This window comes from Pinus tabuliformis, chromosome 9 (assembly GCF_031772625.1).
Source record: "Pinus tabuliformis cultivar Carrire ecotype Pingquan chromosome 9, CPIR1, whole genome shotgun sequence".
Taxonomy (NCBI): Eukaryota; Viridiplantae; Streptophyta; class Pinopsida; order Pinales; family Pinaceae; genus Pinus; species Pinus tabuliformis.
The window spans coordinates 629490638-629507816 of record NC_142307.1 but is presented as its reverse complement, the minus strand read 5'-3'; the positions used below and the strand labels follow the sequence as shown (position 1 = coordinate 629507816).

The 17179-nt window shown below is 39.2% G+C and overlaps 1 protein-coding gene across 1 annotated transcript in view; it reads right to left on the bottom strand.

Moving 5' to 3' along the window:
• LOC149150197 (protein DMR6-LIKE OXYGENASE 2-like) overlaps positions 1 to 17179 on the bottom strand; it is a 63941-nt gene that overhangs the window by 12186 nt on the left and 34576 nt on the right. The window lies entirely within an intron of this gene.

Sequence of the window (17179 nt, the reverse complement as noted above, 5' to 3'; positions counted from 1 at the left end):
ACTTCAGGATCTTTGGATCATCATTTTATTTCCATGTGACCAAAGATGCTCGGAAGAAGCTAGATCCAGCAGCTGAGTCAGGAATACTTGTGGGGTACACTGATACACCCCACAACTATAGGGTGTTCCTGCTTACCAGTCAGAGGATAGTGGTATGTAGAGATCTGAAGTTCGACAAGCAGAATTCCATGCGAGTATCACTTGAGAGGGAGATCACGTTGCATGCAGAGGAGGAGCCTCGGATTGATGCGAAGCAGCCGCATGCATAGGATCCGGTTGTGGAGAAATCCACTCATGCTGAGTCTTCCAGAGATGGGCAGAAACGCTCAAGGGAAGTTGGCAGGTTGATGCTAGATGCGCGAGAGAATGTGGGACAACCATCTTCCTAGCGCAGACAGAGGAGGTCACCTGAGCGGTACACTGGTTACATGGCCCTAGTTGGGGAGTGTGTAGAGTACGAACATTCTTCATTCAAGGAGGTAGTGCAACAACCAGTATGGGTTGATGCTATGGTAGAGGAGTACGACTCTATCATTCGGAACTATGTTTGGGATGTTGTCCGAAGACCTTAGGACAAGTCAGTGGTGAGTTCTAGATGGATTTATAAGGTAAAGAAAGTTGTTGATGGCAGTGTTGAGAAACATAAGGCAAGGTTTGTTGCCCGTGGTTTCTCACAGGTCGAGGGGATCGAATACGATGAGACTTTTGCTCCTGTAGCAAGGTACTCATCTATCAATTTAATGTTGGTGCTATCAACACAGATGGGTTGGAAGATCCATCTATTCAGTCAAAAAGTTTACATGAAAATATGAACAAATGGTTAAACTGTTGAATGAAGATAGTTGGGATAATGTTGTACATAACTATCCAGATTCAAGTTTTACATCAACACTAAAAGATTTTTATCTTGCATTTAAAAAGGTATGTTGATTTATACATTCATTTTTATTCATCTGTATACTATTTTTATTTTATAGCTTATACATATATTTGTTTATTTTATTAAAAATGAGGAAGGATGCAAATAGAGCACCAGATAGTTTCATAACCTTTATTGAAAAAATTAAGATCGAAAAACTGAAGAAGCAGCGTCTGAAGAATATTGAACTTGATCCAACTCTTACTAATTTCATTTTGAATGTGCTCGACACTATTCAATATCAAGCAATACAAAGTGACTGTGAAGACATTTCTAAACTCATACCTAACAGGGATTATTCCCTAGTTATTGCAGATATTCCCCATGGTTTTAATATCCCAAACATTGACTATGATAGGGACCCTTATACTTATGAATCTCTTAGTAAAGTGGTTACGATATTTGTAGAAGTCACATCATCACCATTATGGATATTTGTGACATTTCATTCAGACACACAATTGGCGATGTTATTGTCAAGCTTCAAGGGGAAAACAAACTCAAGGATGTAGCTTACATGGTAAGACGTTGAAAATGTATGTTTGATTAATGTTAACAAATTCATTTATGTGCAAGTTAATTTGACTTTTACTATTTCATGTTATAGGCAAAAGTCAAATCTTCTTAACCATTAAGATCAACCAATTATAAATGATTGTGAGTTCGTCCATATTGATAGTTGGGCAAAAGATGATAAATATATGTTTATGCTTTTTAATCGGGTAGATGGAAAGAGTCATGGCCAAGTACTGGTTTATGATGTTGTTGTGAAAAAACTAACATATGAAGACAAAGAAGTGAAAGGAGAGATAGTTAACATTTATAAAAAGCCACAATCATTGATTAACTATCTTATAGACATATGTTCAAATGAAGGAGATTGGATTCTAGATTTATTTTATGGCTCAGGTAAGTTTTATTATATAGAATTGAATTTCAATATAATCTATCTTAATTTATAAGTCATTATACTAATTTACTTCATTATTTTTTTTGTTCTTGATAATTAGGTACAACACTAGCATGTTTCCTACAAAAAGGAAGAAATTGCATTGCAATTGAAAAACATCTAGTACAATGCAAATTTATTCGGCAAAGAATTAATTCTCTTCAATTTCTTCCACAAGTAATGCAAGAAATTGGGTTGAAGAAAGGGGATTTTAGTGAAACAATTGTGGCAAAAAGGCAAAGGAACCTCAACCACCATTACATGGAATGATTGGAAAGACATACATTCGGAGATTCATAGACATCATATATCCATTAAAAGAGGAAAATGAGCAAAATGAAGCAGAAAATATTGTGGGAGAAGACAATGATGAAACTCCAAAGGATGAAAAGTTTGGATTATGTCATATTGTTGATTCAATTAAGTTATGCTAGGAAATCAAGTTCATTTTTTGTAACTGTTAATTAGTTATACTTGTAATGTTTTTGACTTTGACATTTTATGAGAAGAATAAGCATTCAATTAATGTTGATATGTGTTCAATATTTGTATTATGTGATTTTCTCTTTAATTTTTATGTGAATCATTATTTTTTGAAAAAAACTGTGATTATTATTATTTTTTGACAGGAAATTCATTTTAAAAACTATTATTTAACCATTTTTAGTTATTTTTTTTCAAAAAAAGTTGTGATTTTGACAAGTCATTTCTAGCAAAAATTATCAAAATGTGTAAATTTTTAGTTATATTTATGAAAAATGGTTATTTTTATGTCAATTGTTAAAAATTATTGTTTTTTAGAAACAATTATTTGATGTGCATTGAAAAATTAATTAAAGATATATAAATATGTATAATATCGAAACTTTAAAATATTGACCTTCTTCTTTAACTATGCAAAAAATATAAACGTCACTACCGCAAAAAAATAAAAATAAAAATAAAAAATATCATGAAGAATACCACTTCAAAAATCGTTAAATCTAGAAAATAATTATTCACATTTAATACATTAGAAAATTTAAAGTAAAAAATAGGCCTTTTAAAAAGAAGGTCTGATGCAGAATCAACACTTTTTAAAACCAGCATGCAAATCACTAACATTCTAAAAATTAATGTACATAAAAAAAAGTAAAGTGTGAAAAGCTATGCTAAAAAAAATGTGTATTCTGCATCACCACTTTTCAAAATCAGATCACTTTTTTGCTACCTCTACGAAATGGGTAATCGTATCAGTTCTCGTTTCAAAGTTTACATTGATTTTTGAATCAGATAGTTCAACCTCTGAATCTGTTGGTTTGTCTTTGCCTCCACCTCCTTCGCTGCCTCCCCCTCTGCTACCTCCGCCGAAACCTGAGCCCAAGAGTGTGTTATTAGCTTATTCTCCTTGTAAGAAAATAGGAGGTTCCTCTTCATTCTCGACAGCTTTAGCCAGCTAACTCTTCAAGAGTGGCAAGGATTACTTCTTCAATAGATGATACTACCACTCCTGTGGGTGTAGGCCTTCTCTTCCTCTACGAAGAGGGAAGATTATGTACTCCTATAATGAGTCCAAAATATTTGGAAAACTAACATGTGATGGGACTGACTGACCGAAGGTGATGATATCAAATTTCTTGTTTGGGTCTCGGAGGTGAGGAGCAACAAACTTCATAGTTGTGCATGGGAGAGAAGGAGTTCATGCTACTACCTTGACCAGATGATAGATGCATGGGGTTGAGAGGAAATTCTTCCATAAACAACTGGTGACCCTCCTTTTAGTGCCAGAAATGTTGATGGTGCTAGACCCGCCAACGTTCAGGGGATCTCCCCATTATGAAGTCCCAACTAGACCTCACACTGTTTGGTGTAGGAGTACCATTTGGTACGATTACCCAGTTGCCATTCTCGTAGAGATTTTCCTTAACTCTTTTGGTTCAGCGAATGAGAGTGCTATGCTTGTAACTTCAAGAAAGTGAGGTGAGTGTGCTTGGTGAGTGCGTAAGGTAACTCTGTGTCCAAGTTCTCTTACTCTTAGAAGGGGGAACGTAAAGTGAGCCTCTTGATGAGAGGGAATAATCCCAATCCAGGAATAAACACACACGAACAACAAGAAGGGTTTGTCCGACATCTATTGGAATAGTCCACAAGTGGGTGACAATCGTTAACACCAAGAAATACACAAAGATGGTTTTTATAATGTCTAGTGGAGTAGTCGACACAGACGAGACAATAGTAATAAATAATACAACACATATTTAACAATATGAGTACTAAAATAACCGAATTAGTTCAACTATAATAGTACATGTTAAGAAAAAATGTGTTACAAACGTTTAAAGAACAGTCTTACAAATGATACAAAATATGCGTGAAAACATGTTGCCCTGAGACAGGGTTCTGAATCAAGAAAAAGGTCCAAGACACATCTGTACACTATACATCACTAGTCCCAGTAGTGGGACATTGGAGCCACTGCTCGCTCCTCAAAGAACGGACTAGAAACTATCAAGGCTATGCGGGAGGAGCCAAGGTGAAAATTCCTTTGCTCATTGATACAAAATCTTTTGCTTATAGATGTGTTAAACAATTACATGCATAAATTGTAGCTTAACATATAAAACTTAATGTTGACATCAGAGAAGAGGAGAAACACATAAAGCATGAAAGAAGACAACAAGACTTGATAACAAAGTTCGTCTGACTTGGACTATGTCTCCAGGCCCTGCTCGATCAATGGGGAGGCCTTCATTCATTAAGTGGCATGAAAAAGAAGAGTACAAGCATCAATTACAAAAAAGGATTTTTATACCTCCATATTGAAAAATGGCCGAAAAATGCAGAACATTGATGGATAAACGGATAGTTCCATTGCATTCGTGGCATCAAGAAGTGCTAAAACCATATAAAATTTGTCAAATTCTAACAAAGTGAAAATTCGGCCCTCCTTCAAAATTCTTCCTCGAACCGCGTGCATTGCCCCTCTGCCTTGGCGCACTGACAAACTACGTTTAAGTATAATCTGGGTGGCATATTCTTCAATAAAATCGTTATAGTGTAGTTGGTGGAAGGTTCGGCTGATATGTAGGAGGACGGGTGGTCAAACCCTGCCTCCTCTTTTTCACATAACAATTTTCTTTATAATATTTTACAAACAATTTTTTTTTTAATTAAGGTTTTTAGTTGGGTCGGGCCCACCTTGGGTGGCCCACCCATCGTACCTTCCTCCCGCTACCTCCATAGATTATGGCTGGTGGATGGGGCTGGGTCCGCACCCCAAGGGCCAGCCCACCTTTTATGCTAACGATCCCTTTGTTTTAATGTTGGTGGTTGGGTCCATGCCCCAAGGGCTGACCCACCACCTTAACTTTGAGCTTACGGTTAATGGTATGGGTCCCGTGATAGCGACCGGGGGTTGTGGCTTGCCCCTCCACCATTTTTATTCTGTTTTGTGTTGAGGAGGTTGGGTGGCAGAGTTGGTGGCCTGCCACCCCTTTTTTAATATTTTTCTTATATAAAACAAAAGGGGGTTCTTTTTGGAAATTTGGTTTTTGACCGAAGGAGTCTTTTTAACGAGGCCACGATTTTTCTCGGAATCTGGTTGGAGTTGGCCGGATTCCGTCTGACAGAAAAAGTCCAAATTGTGCCTTCATTAAACTTGCCCAGTCATCAAAAAGTCAACCCAACTTTGACTGCCTCTATCTCCTTCATCTAGACTCGGATTGGAGTGTCGTTCACATTGTTGGAATCAGGGCGACGAGCACTTCAATCTGATGTCAAGTTCATCGCCTTTCTGCCACTTTGAATTTTAATATTTTTCCATGCCACTATGTCTGGAGATCCATGTGGATGAATCCTCCCCATTAAGGAGCTTTTGGAATGGCAAAAGCGTTATCAGTCAATTGGCAAGTGAGGGAATTGTTACCTTACTCTGTCTTTTTCTAGCCATTTTGCATTGCTAGGGTGCATCCCCTTGAAGCCAACTCGAAGGTATTCCACATCTCCTTGTCGTGAAGTACTGGTTCTTCTGTCAAGGATGATGTCTTTAGGTAACTCATTGAGATACTCTGGTGCAAAGTCATCAACTGTAGGAACTGTGCCCACCTCCTCGGTGTCCATAATCAATGGTGGCTAATACAGCTTTAAGTTCTCCACATTCACTACGGAGTACACTTTCATATATACCGACAAATTGAGATGAAAGGAATTTTTTCCAATCTTCTCCATGATGGTGAATGGACCATACTAGATTGGTCGCAACTTCTTCCCTTCTCCTTTCATCCCGTCCTTGCTGATATGGAACCACACTTTATCGCCCACTTGAAATTTATGGTCGACTTGGTGTTTGTCATGTCGAGCCTTGTACTGGGCTTGACTTTTCTCCAACTACTCCTGTACTGCTTGGTGAATAAACTAGATCTGCTGAATGAACTGCTAGGCTTTGTCCCTGTCATCATGTCCACTGGAGTCATCTTCCATTCCAAAGACCATATCAAAAGGATCTTTTGGTAGGTATCCAAAACATGTCTCAAATTGTGAATGATGCGTAGATGAGTGCACTGCTCAGTTGTAGGAATGTTGGACATATGAAAGATGCTCATCCCACAACTTAGGATGTTTCCCACAATAGCCTCTCAACAAGCGTAGCACGGTGTGGTTGACAACCTCTGTCTGTCCGTCAGTTTGTGGATGAAATGTCAGGCTTCTTTTCAACTTGGTGTCGATCATCTTCCACAAGCTGGTCCAAAACTCTTTGAGAAAGCAAGAGTCCCGATTTGACATAATCGATGTGGGCAACCAAAAATGGACCCAAACATGCTAAAAGAAAAGATAAGCAGTCTGCTCTGCAGTGATCTACTTTTTACAAGGCATTAAAATACACATCTTACTAAAACGGTCAACGACGACATACAAATAGTTGTGACTTTTTCTAGATAAAGGAAAACTTCCTACAAAATCCATCGACACACTTTCCCATGGACGACTCAAGATAGGGAGTGGTGTGTAGAGCCCAGGTTTTCTATTAGAGGGCTTTGAAATAGAACACATCACACAACCCTTTACGTACCGAGTCACAATGTTCTTCATATGAGGCCAAAAACAAAATCTTTGTACATGAAAAAAAAAAATTTCGACACCAAAGCGACCAGACACAAGGGAGGTGTGGGCCTCCCAAATTACATGTACCCTTTCTCCTATGGGTATGCACAATTTGCCAATGGGATACAACAATTTCCCCTGCAAGTGATAGTTGTCCACCTGTGAACCATGGGTTACTTTTGCATAAATATCCTTAAAGTAATCATCGTTAGCTTATTGTTCAGCATAACTTTCAAAAGATAATGAAGCATTATGCAAAATAACAAAAGAAAAAATAGGAGGGCGAGATAGCTTATCGGCCACTTTGTTGCTAGTGCCCTTCTCATACTTTATTACCATACGAAACTGTTGAAGAAAACCCTTCCACTTGAAATGACGAGATTGCTGCAACTTGGTTTGTGACTAAAGATACTGTAAGGGCTGATGATCCATATGGATGATGGTCTCCTTGTTGATCAGGTAGTGTTTCCACTTTTTCACGCTCTGGACCAAGGCATATAACTCCTTGTCATAAGTGGGATAGTTTATCATATCCTGACAGAACTTCTATAAATGGTAACATATCGACTTCTTTTGCTGCATTAGTACAGCTCCCATGGCATATCCGTTGGCATTTTTTTCGATCTCAAATGGTTGTTGGAGATCTGGTAAGGCCAAGATTAGTGCGGTGCTAATCTTTTGTTTCAATGTTTCGAAGGACTTCTGCTACTTTCCTCCCCATTGAAAGACTTGCTTTACACTTGTCAATGCATGTAAAGGTGTTGCAATAATAGAGAAATTGGCAATGAATCTCCAACAATATTGTATTGCACCCAAAAAGATGCAAACCTCGGTTACACTAGTAGGCTTAGGCCAATTTACAATTGCTTCAACTTTAGAAGGATCAATTTTTAGTTGACCATGACCAACAATATGACCTAGGTAAACCAAAGAGGTTTTCCCAAATTCACACATTGACAATTTTACATAGATTTTTACATTTCTCAATACATCTAGCACTTTCTTCACATGACATACATGTTCATTCCAACTTTTACTAAAGACAAGGATATCATCTAGATATACAAGAACAAATTCATCAATGAAAGGCCTGAATAGATCATTCATGACCCTCATGAAAGTGGTTGGAGCATTGCAAAGACCGAATGGCATCACCATCCATTCGAACAACCCCATTTTGGTCTTGAAGGCAGTTTTCCACACATCCTGCTCTACAATTCAGACCTGGTGATAACCACTATGCAATTCCAGTTTAGTGAAATAGATGGCATTCTTTAACTGATCTAATAAGTCATCAATGCGGGGAAGAAGGTAACGATTTTTCACTGTGATTTTGTTTAGTGCTCGATAATCCATGCACATCCTTGATGTGCTATCTTTCTTTGGCACTAAGACAAACGATGAGCTGCATGGAAAAGTGATCGGTCTGATAACCCCTTAGTTCAATAGTTCCTGCACCTGCTTTTTGATCTCCTCCATCTCAATGGTCGACACCCTGTACATGCCAATATTTGGTAAAGAAGCGTCATGATGCAAATGGATCTCATGTTGGATTTCCCTCTTCGAAGGTAATCCTCTTGGTTCCTGAAACATCTTATCATAGTTAGAAATCAATTCACATAATTCCTTTTTATGCACATGATCACAACCCTAGAAAGCATCGGATAGTTCTGCATCCTTTCCCCTTACAATCATAAGCATGCAACCCTTACTAGAATTCACCAACCTTTTCATTTGTCTTGCACTTACAAGGCTGGCATTGATTTTAGTTTGATGAGCCCTTACAATATATTCTACCCCATCTTTTGTGATTTGGTATTTGTTTTCATGAAAAAAGAAGATTGTCATTCTATGATATAGATATGGACTCCCTAACACCATGCCACATATATCCAAAGGTATCACATCAAGTTTTACCTTATCCACTAACTTAGAAGCGATTGCAAATTTAACCTTGCACTGCTTAGTTAAGTTTAATTTTGCTTTATCATGTATCCATCCAAGCGGGTAAGGTTTTGGATGTGGTTTGGTTTCCAAGCCTAGCTTCTTTACCAAGGACTCTAAAATTAAGTTTGCTTGGGATCTAGTATCAAATAGAGTTTCCAATTTTGTATGATTTATGATAACTCTAATATGAAATAGCTCAATTCTCTTTCATTCATTAGGAAGATACTCATCTATTGAACTAGTACCTTCATGTGATTCAGAATTAACATGAGGTGTAAGAGTACCTTTTGTTCTTGCTGCTGTGATCAATGCTTCATCTCCAAAATCGGATCAAAGGTCTTGCTGTACAGTTGCCACTATCTTCTACTTGCCTTTTCCTCCATACTTCTTTGGTCTCTTTTTCGGGTACTGTTTCCAACAATGATCGTCATCATGACCTTCCTTTTTGTAGTTAAAGTAATAAGGTCTTTATCCTTCATCTTTCTTGGTCGATTTCGTCCTCTTCTCCTTTCCTTTTCCTTTCACTTCGGGTTTGCCATTTGGAGGTTTGAAAGGTGGTTTCTTCAAATGATCACCTCTTTCATTTTACCCCTGTTCTCAAGATGGATTGCCTTCACACTGGTGGAGTCAATAGTAGTTGGTTCAAAAAATAATATTGAATGTCTAAGGTAACTATGTAATGATCCAATATACTTAGTTACTACTTCAGGTCAGTCAAGTGCAATGCCAAATTAAGTTCCTATTTTCTAAATTCCTCTGTAAAGCTTTGAACATCCTCACCATTGCCTTGCCTTAAGTATTTCCAATCCATTAAGGCTTTTTGTTTGTAACCCAAGGGATAGAATGATTCCTTTAATGCAGAAATGAAACTAGGCCATGAGGAAAGAAGATTACGCACACTCTTATTGCTTCACAATTTTCTCTCCCACCAAACGAGAGCAGTGCTACTCAGCCGAAGAGAGGCCACCTGAATATTTGCCTCATCCTCATTGATCTATTGAATCCTGTAGTGGATTTCAATCTGCCTAATCCAGTTATTAAGCTTTTCTGCATTACTTTTACTGTTAAACATGGGAAGATCAAATTTGACATCTAATTTAAAGAAAGTTTTCTTAGATGCATCCCTTGAATTTCTATGATGACGGTGATGAGAGGAAGAAGAACTTTAGCTCGTGGAAGGAGGACGGGGTTTTCCTTCACCATTTCCATACACTGAACCTTGTTCTTTTGGATTTCTCTCTTATGCTTTCTCCACCCTTGAAAGAAACTAACTGACATTCTCTGCCATTGTATAGAAGGTTTTGTGGAAATTGCGCTCCTCTTCATGATGAGCCTCTTCATCTGCCATATTTCTTCTTCGATGTGCACGCCTCGCTTTGGGATCAAAAGACTTTAGTTTCCCTTCACCTCTTCGGAGCCTGTTTCTTGTTAGCATACAAACATGCAATTCACATCTAAAAAAGACCTGCTCTGATACCACTTGATCCAAAATCTTTTGGTTATAGATGTGTTAAAGAATTACATGCATAAATTGTAGCTTAACATAGAAAACTTAATGTGCACGAGAGAAGAGGAGAAACACATAAAGCATGAAAGAAGACAATAAGACTTGATAACAGAGTTCGTCTGACTTGAGCTACGTCTTTGGGCCCTGATCGATCAATGGGGAGGCCTTCATTCATTAAGTGGCATGAAAAAGAAGAGTACAAGCATCAGTTACAGAAAAGGACTTTTATACCTCCATACTGAAAAATGGCCGAAAAATGCAGAACTCTAATGGAAAAATGGATAGTTCCATTGCATTCGTGGCATCGAGAAGTGCTGAATCCATATAAAATTTGTCAAATTCTGACAAAGTGAAAATTCGGCCCTCCTGCAAAATTCTGCCTCGAGCTGCGTGCACTACCTCTCTGCCTGGGCGTACTGACAAACTACATTTAAGTATAATATGAGTGGTGGATTCTTCAATAAAATTGTTATAGTGTAGTTTGTGGAAGGTCGGGTAGTCAAACATCTCCTCCTCCTTTTTACATAACAATTTTCTTTATAATATTTTACAAACAATTTTTTTTTAATTAAGGTTTTTGGTTGGGTCGGGCCCGCCTTGGGTGGACCTCCCACCGTACTTTCCTCCCATTGGCTCCATGCATTATGGATGGTGTCTGAGGCTAGGTCCGCACCCTAAGGGCCGGCCCACCTTTTATGCTAATGGTCCCTTTGCTTTAATGTTGGTGGTTGGGTCTGTGCCCCAAGGGCTAGCCCACCACCTTAACTTTGAGCTTATGGTTAATGGTATGGGTTACGTGGGAGGGGCCGGGGGTCATGGCTTGCCCCTCCACCATTTTTATTATGTTGTGTGCGGAGGAGTTGGGGTGGTGGGGTTGGTGGCCCGCCACCCCTTTTTTCTATATATTTTTTGTTATATAAAACAAAAGGAGGTTCTTTTTGGAAATTTGGTTTTTGACTGAAGGATTCTTTTTAACGAGGCCACAAATTTTCCCAGAATTTGGTCGAAGTTGGCCGGATTCCGTCTCCTGGAAAAATTCCAAATTGTGGCTTCATTAATCCTGCCCAGTCATTAAAAAATCAACCCAACTTTGACTGCATCTATCTCCTTCATACAGACTCAGATTGGAGTTCCGTTCGCACTGTTGGAATCAGGGCGATGAGCACTTTGATCTGATGTCAAGTTGATCACCTTTATGCCACTTTTAATTTGGATTTTTTTCCATGCCACTATGTCTGGAGATCAACGTGGATCACTCATGCAACGAGGGGGTATATATAGCCAAGGGGGTATAACAGACCCTTGTGACTCTTCAACTTCCCTCACAATTGTTTGAATTCATATGACTTTTCAATTTTACATGAATCTTCGATTTCATATGTGGGTCTCTTAGACTTCCACTTTACATTAAACTGATTACAACAAGTATGGACCAGAGTAGTGGTGTGGCCAAGACAACTCATGACACAACTCGACATGGCATTGCTGACATGTATTGGCTGACTGTGGTGTCCGAGTCGAGCTGTTGTGCTACTGTGTCATGATATGATCTTGATGTAACATGTCTTCACCTCTGCATGGAAAAATGTGCGGGGTCTTTGATGGTCTTGGTCTTTGCTAGATGGTGCATGTGCATGTGTCCCTTTCACTCGCTTGCTCGTTGTGCTTCATGTGTTCGTTCAACCTCGAGCAATTGTTCTAGCATGCACCTCTTTTCCATCTTGTTCATCGTCATGCCATGTTTCATTGATGTACCTGTTCCTTCAATCACTCATGACAAGACGACATCAAATCCAAAAATATCCTAGTCTACCATGATGCATTATTTTCCATTTCAGTGCAGGTGACCGAGAGAGGGACAAGGCATTGAGGCTGTGGGAGCACAACATAGGCTGGGATATGGGGCTCTAGAGAATTGTCAGGAAAACTATTCGGGTATCACTGGGAGACTGATTTTCACAATCCGAGACAACAGTGATAGCTGCAGGGCAAAACCTAGCTGGGAGGTAGAACTGAGTAGTTTTCGAGAGGAAGGAAAAGTGGGCTGTCGGTTAGCTACTGAGGCAATCTATGCAATTTTCCAAGGGAGCACTAAGAAGGTCATCTGGTTGGGATCTGCATAATTTCTCTGGGGAGGACTTTCGGGTAGCAGGGGGCATTGCCAGAAAAATCTACGCATTTTTCCAAAGGAGCACAAAGTCGGGTTGTGGGAGCTGTTGGTCAAAATTGCGCAATGTTGAGAGAGAGTCTTGGCTCGGATAGTTCTGTGCAGTTTCTGAGCTGGTTGTAGAGCTGGGAAGAAGGGTTGGACATGTCAGCTCTGCGAAATTCCTAAGATGGTTGCAGAGTGGGCAAGAAAGGTTGGCAGGGAAGGATAACTCTTTGCAATTCATGGGTTTTTTGCAAAGTGGGAAGGAAGGGAAGGAAAATATAACTCTGCGTAATTCCTGAGTTGTTTGCTGAGAAGGAAGGAAGGGTCCTGATTGCAGAGCAGGCAAGAAGGGTTGGCAGGGTAGGATAACTCTGCGCAATTTTGGAATTTATGACATCCCAGGATCACAAATCGACTTCTTTCACTGGTTGATCAGTGGTAGGCTTGATGGGAGGTCTTGTAGGAAGCATAAAGTGGATCGGTTATTGGCAAAACTTCTGCGCAGTTCTGGGAGTCAATCAACTAGCTCATTTATAGAATTGCACAGAGAAGGTTTCTTGGAGGATAGCCTCAAGCTCTGTGTATTTTGGGTAGCAGTGCAAGGTCATTAATATCAGGTCTGACTGATAGAGGGTTGTCCAGTTGATAGATTTTTGGTAAAATTGACTAAGTGTGAAAGCAAGTCTACTCGTGCAGATAGGACAATGTGATCATACACTTAGCATGAATCGATGAAAAGACACCTCAAACCAAAAATACAACATGTTCTCAGTGAGACTGATTCGAAGGTTGAGAGCGACAATCTGACAGTTGAAATATGTCATCGAACGATCGTGATGACACTTGTGCGATAGTGTTTACCATTTTGTGTGTGAGGGTCATCAATTTCGACAGAGCGAAAACAAATCATACACACAAAGACAAACCTTCAAAATTTCTAGAAAAAAATCGCAAGCATGACATAGTGATCAACATGCCAAAAGATAACTAGGTGATTGATCAAGTGAAGAGGGTGTGAAAACTCAACATGATCTCATGGGGTGAGCTCGAGTATTTGTGACCATCAAGTTAAAAATGAAGGAAGGGTCAGAAATTTGGATGCAGGCCAAAATTTTGGAGGGTGTTGCAGTTGCTACAACACTGCCATATACTTTGCTTCTGCAAAGCTCAGTGCTACTGACTTCTGCCTCCTTCTGCACCAAGAAACAACACCTAGGCCAATGCTGAAGAATCAACTTGATGTGCTTTTTTCATCCACTAAACTGCCTACCCAATCTGCATTTGTTAATCCACATATTTTGACACCATTACTTTGAGTATACCTCAATCCATACTCGACTATGCCGCATAAATACCTCATATTTTTCCTTATTTTCCAATTCACTCTCTTAGGTCCCACCATAAACTAACTGAGGGTGTTGACCGTTAAGCATATCTCTTGCTTTGTATTGACTAGATACACGAGGGAACTAATAATCTGTCTATACAATGTTGGGTCAACCTCCTCATCCTTTGATGTATCAATCTTCCTCCAGTTGGTAATCATAGGTGAAGACATGGGTATACAATCCTGCATCTTGAATCACTTTAAAATTTCTGTAGCATATCTCCCTTAAATAAGGAATATCTCCCTATCCCTCTACAACACTTCCAAGCAAAGGAAGTAATGCATCAGTCCTAGATCCTTCATCTCAAATTTTGTTGCAAAGTTCCTCTTACAATCCTCTATGAGCCCTGATGACCTTGTTAGGAAGAGCTTATCCACATAAAACACTAGGATCAATGCTTCATCCTCTACCATAAAATAGTAAAGGTTGGGATCTACGTCATTCTTAATGTATCTCATTGTTACAAATAGTTGTCAATCTAACCATGCCATGTCCTAGGAGCCTGTTTGAGCCTGTATAGATATTTCTTCAACCTGCACACATCTAGTCCCCTCTCATGTGTCTCGAAGCCCTCTAGTTGTTATATATGTACCTCCTCCTCTATCACCATGTTCAAGAAGTATGTCTTGACGTCCATCTAGTGAAATTCCATCCCATCTACACTACTAGAGATATAACTGACTAGATAAAATATTTGGCTACTAGGGCGAAGGCCTCCTCATAGTTTATCCCTTCCTTCTTTTCATACCCATTTTTCATGACCATATCCTTGTACTTCTCCACGCTTCCATCTTTAGTGTACTTGAACTTATAGATCCACCAAGATCCCACAACTGACATATCCTCAAGCCTTGACACTACCTCCCAAACATCATTTGTCATGATAGATTTGTATACTTCCACCATGGAATCCATCCACACTAGATGATGTGTGGCCTCCTAATAGCTATAAGGCTCTACGAACTATGTCACCAATTCTTGGTACTTTTCAGGTTATCTACGTTCTTTTTTTTCATCTTAAGAGCTCCAAAAGACTCCTATGCATCTCTCAATGTCTAACAAACTTCCTTGTTGATTCGACCATTAGTGTTGGGAGGATCAACTAGCTCCTCATCCTGCCTCTGCTGCTCCATCTGCTACTAACTCATTGGATCTCTTTCAATTGAGGATGTGCCAATACTCATAACACTATTGGATCCTTGAGACTATCCTTACATTGATCCATGCAGTTTCCCCTGTTGCTGGACTAATGGAGCTTCTGCTAGTTCACTCTAATCATCTATTGGCATCTCAAGGGATTTCTTGAAGGCTTTTTCCTCCATAAGCTTCATGTCCCATCTCATGATAATATTCCTACTTCTAGGAACATATATCTTATATGCCTTAGAGGTTTCGCTATACCCAACAAAGTATCCCCTTTCTGCAGTTTGATCCAACTTGATATGCTTCTCATCAAGTAAATGGAAATAATTTATGCTGCCAAAGATCGTGAAGTGACTGACTCTTGGCTTCTTTCATGAGAAGACTTATTCTGGTGTTATCTTCCCCAAATCCCTGTGAGGAACCTTGTTATGGATATACACTATCATGTTTCATGCCTCTTCCCATTAGAACTTGGGCAAATCTTGGTCATATAACATTGCTTTTGCAACCCCAACTATAGACTTGTTCTTATGCTCTACTACCCCATTTTGTTGTGGATTGTGTTATCACAAAAAATTGATCATCTATACATAATTTATTAGATGGATCAAAGTACACCATTTAGTGCCAATTTCACCATGTATGGCATGCTGAACGGGTTGAAGTTGCATGTGAACTGCTAGTGGAAGGTTGAGAATGTGTGCAGGCCAAGGAAAAAGGTGCAGTCAACGTGATAGTGCAGGAAGATGGTGCGATACTTGGTTGGGTGTGCCAAGGCACAACTTTGGAAGGATTTTGTAGTAACAACTTGTGAAGTGGTAAAGTGTTGGCCTTGGTTTTTGGCAACATGACACTTATGTAATTTTATGTACAATTGAATTACATAAATTTTATATTGATCTGCAAGCTTGGTATATCCCGGAATCTGGAAAAAAAAAAGTAATCGCGAGAGTTCAATGGTTTTAGCTCTCATATTAGTTTCATTACCCCAGATCAATGAACCTTATATTTTTGGTCTTGGTTGATGTAATGCCACACACCACATCCACACAATCCACCCTATTTTGCACCATAAAAATATGCAATATGGAAGGATATACGAGGGGCATATTTTCTACGAGTGCTTCCTTTGTCCACTGTGTTAGTTTGTATCAAAGGCCTCAACCAGGAAACAATTTTGTTGATAATATGATTTATATTAAGAGTGTTGCCATCAAATATAATGGAGTTCCTAGTCTTCCATATTTCCTTGAAAACCACAAGGGGAATGGCTATCTGTCTTTTGGGCCTCTCGCTCCACCATAACAAGCAAGCATCAATAGATTCATGTGCCATATGTGTGAAAGAAAATAAGTAAGATATCTTAGACCATACCTATTTGATAATTGGGCAAGTCAACAGTATGTGTAAATTTTTCTCCTCCTCCACTCTGCAAAGGATACATTGTCCAGGTCCGTTGTTGCCTCTTTTCCTCAAGTTTTCCCAGGTCAGTGTCTTATTTTTCCATGTGAGGCACGCATATAGAATTATTTTGTATTGAACCTGGACTTTCAAAAATATGTTAAACCAACATGTATTATGGATATTGTGTATGTTGTTACATATGAACAGGTATGTGTTAACCACCGCGATATTTCCCCACTGAAAACGTCCATCCCAGCCAATCCAATCACCCTCCTTGGCTTTGCATCTGCCCGATTTGCATAGTGCCTCAATCCAGTTATCCCAACTCCCACTAGCTTCCCTTGTCAATCCAATCTCCCCTGCTCTCTTCCATATTGGAGTGATTCCGTTCGATGTTTTGATCACATGTGAAAAGTAGATAATACCCTTGGAATTTAGTCTGTTAGTTAAAGCTTTTGAGTAATGTATATCAATACTAGTGCCTAGGATACCATCTCTTCCAATAATGATGTCCTTCCTCGAGCCAAAGGTCTAGCATGTTCGCTTCAAGAGAGAAAGATTAATCTTATTAAAACTTATCTTAATGGTGGATCCATTTTGTTTGTAGTTAGGTCGTCTCTCATCCAGTGTCCAACCTTTATGTCTCCTAAATATTTTGTTCTGATGATGTCCCCTCACAGACACTTACCAA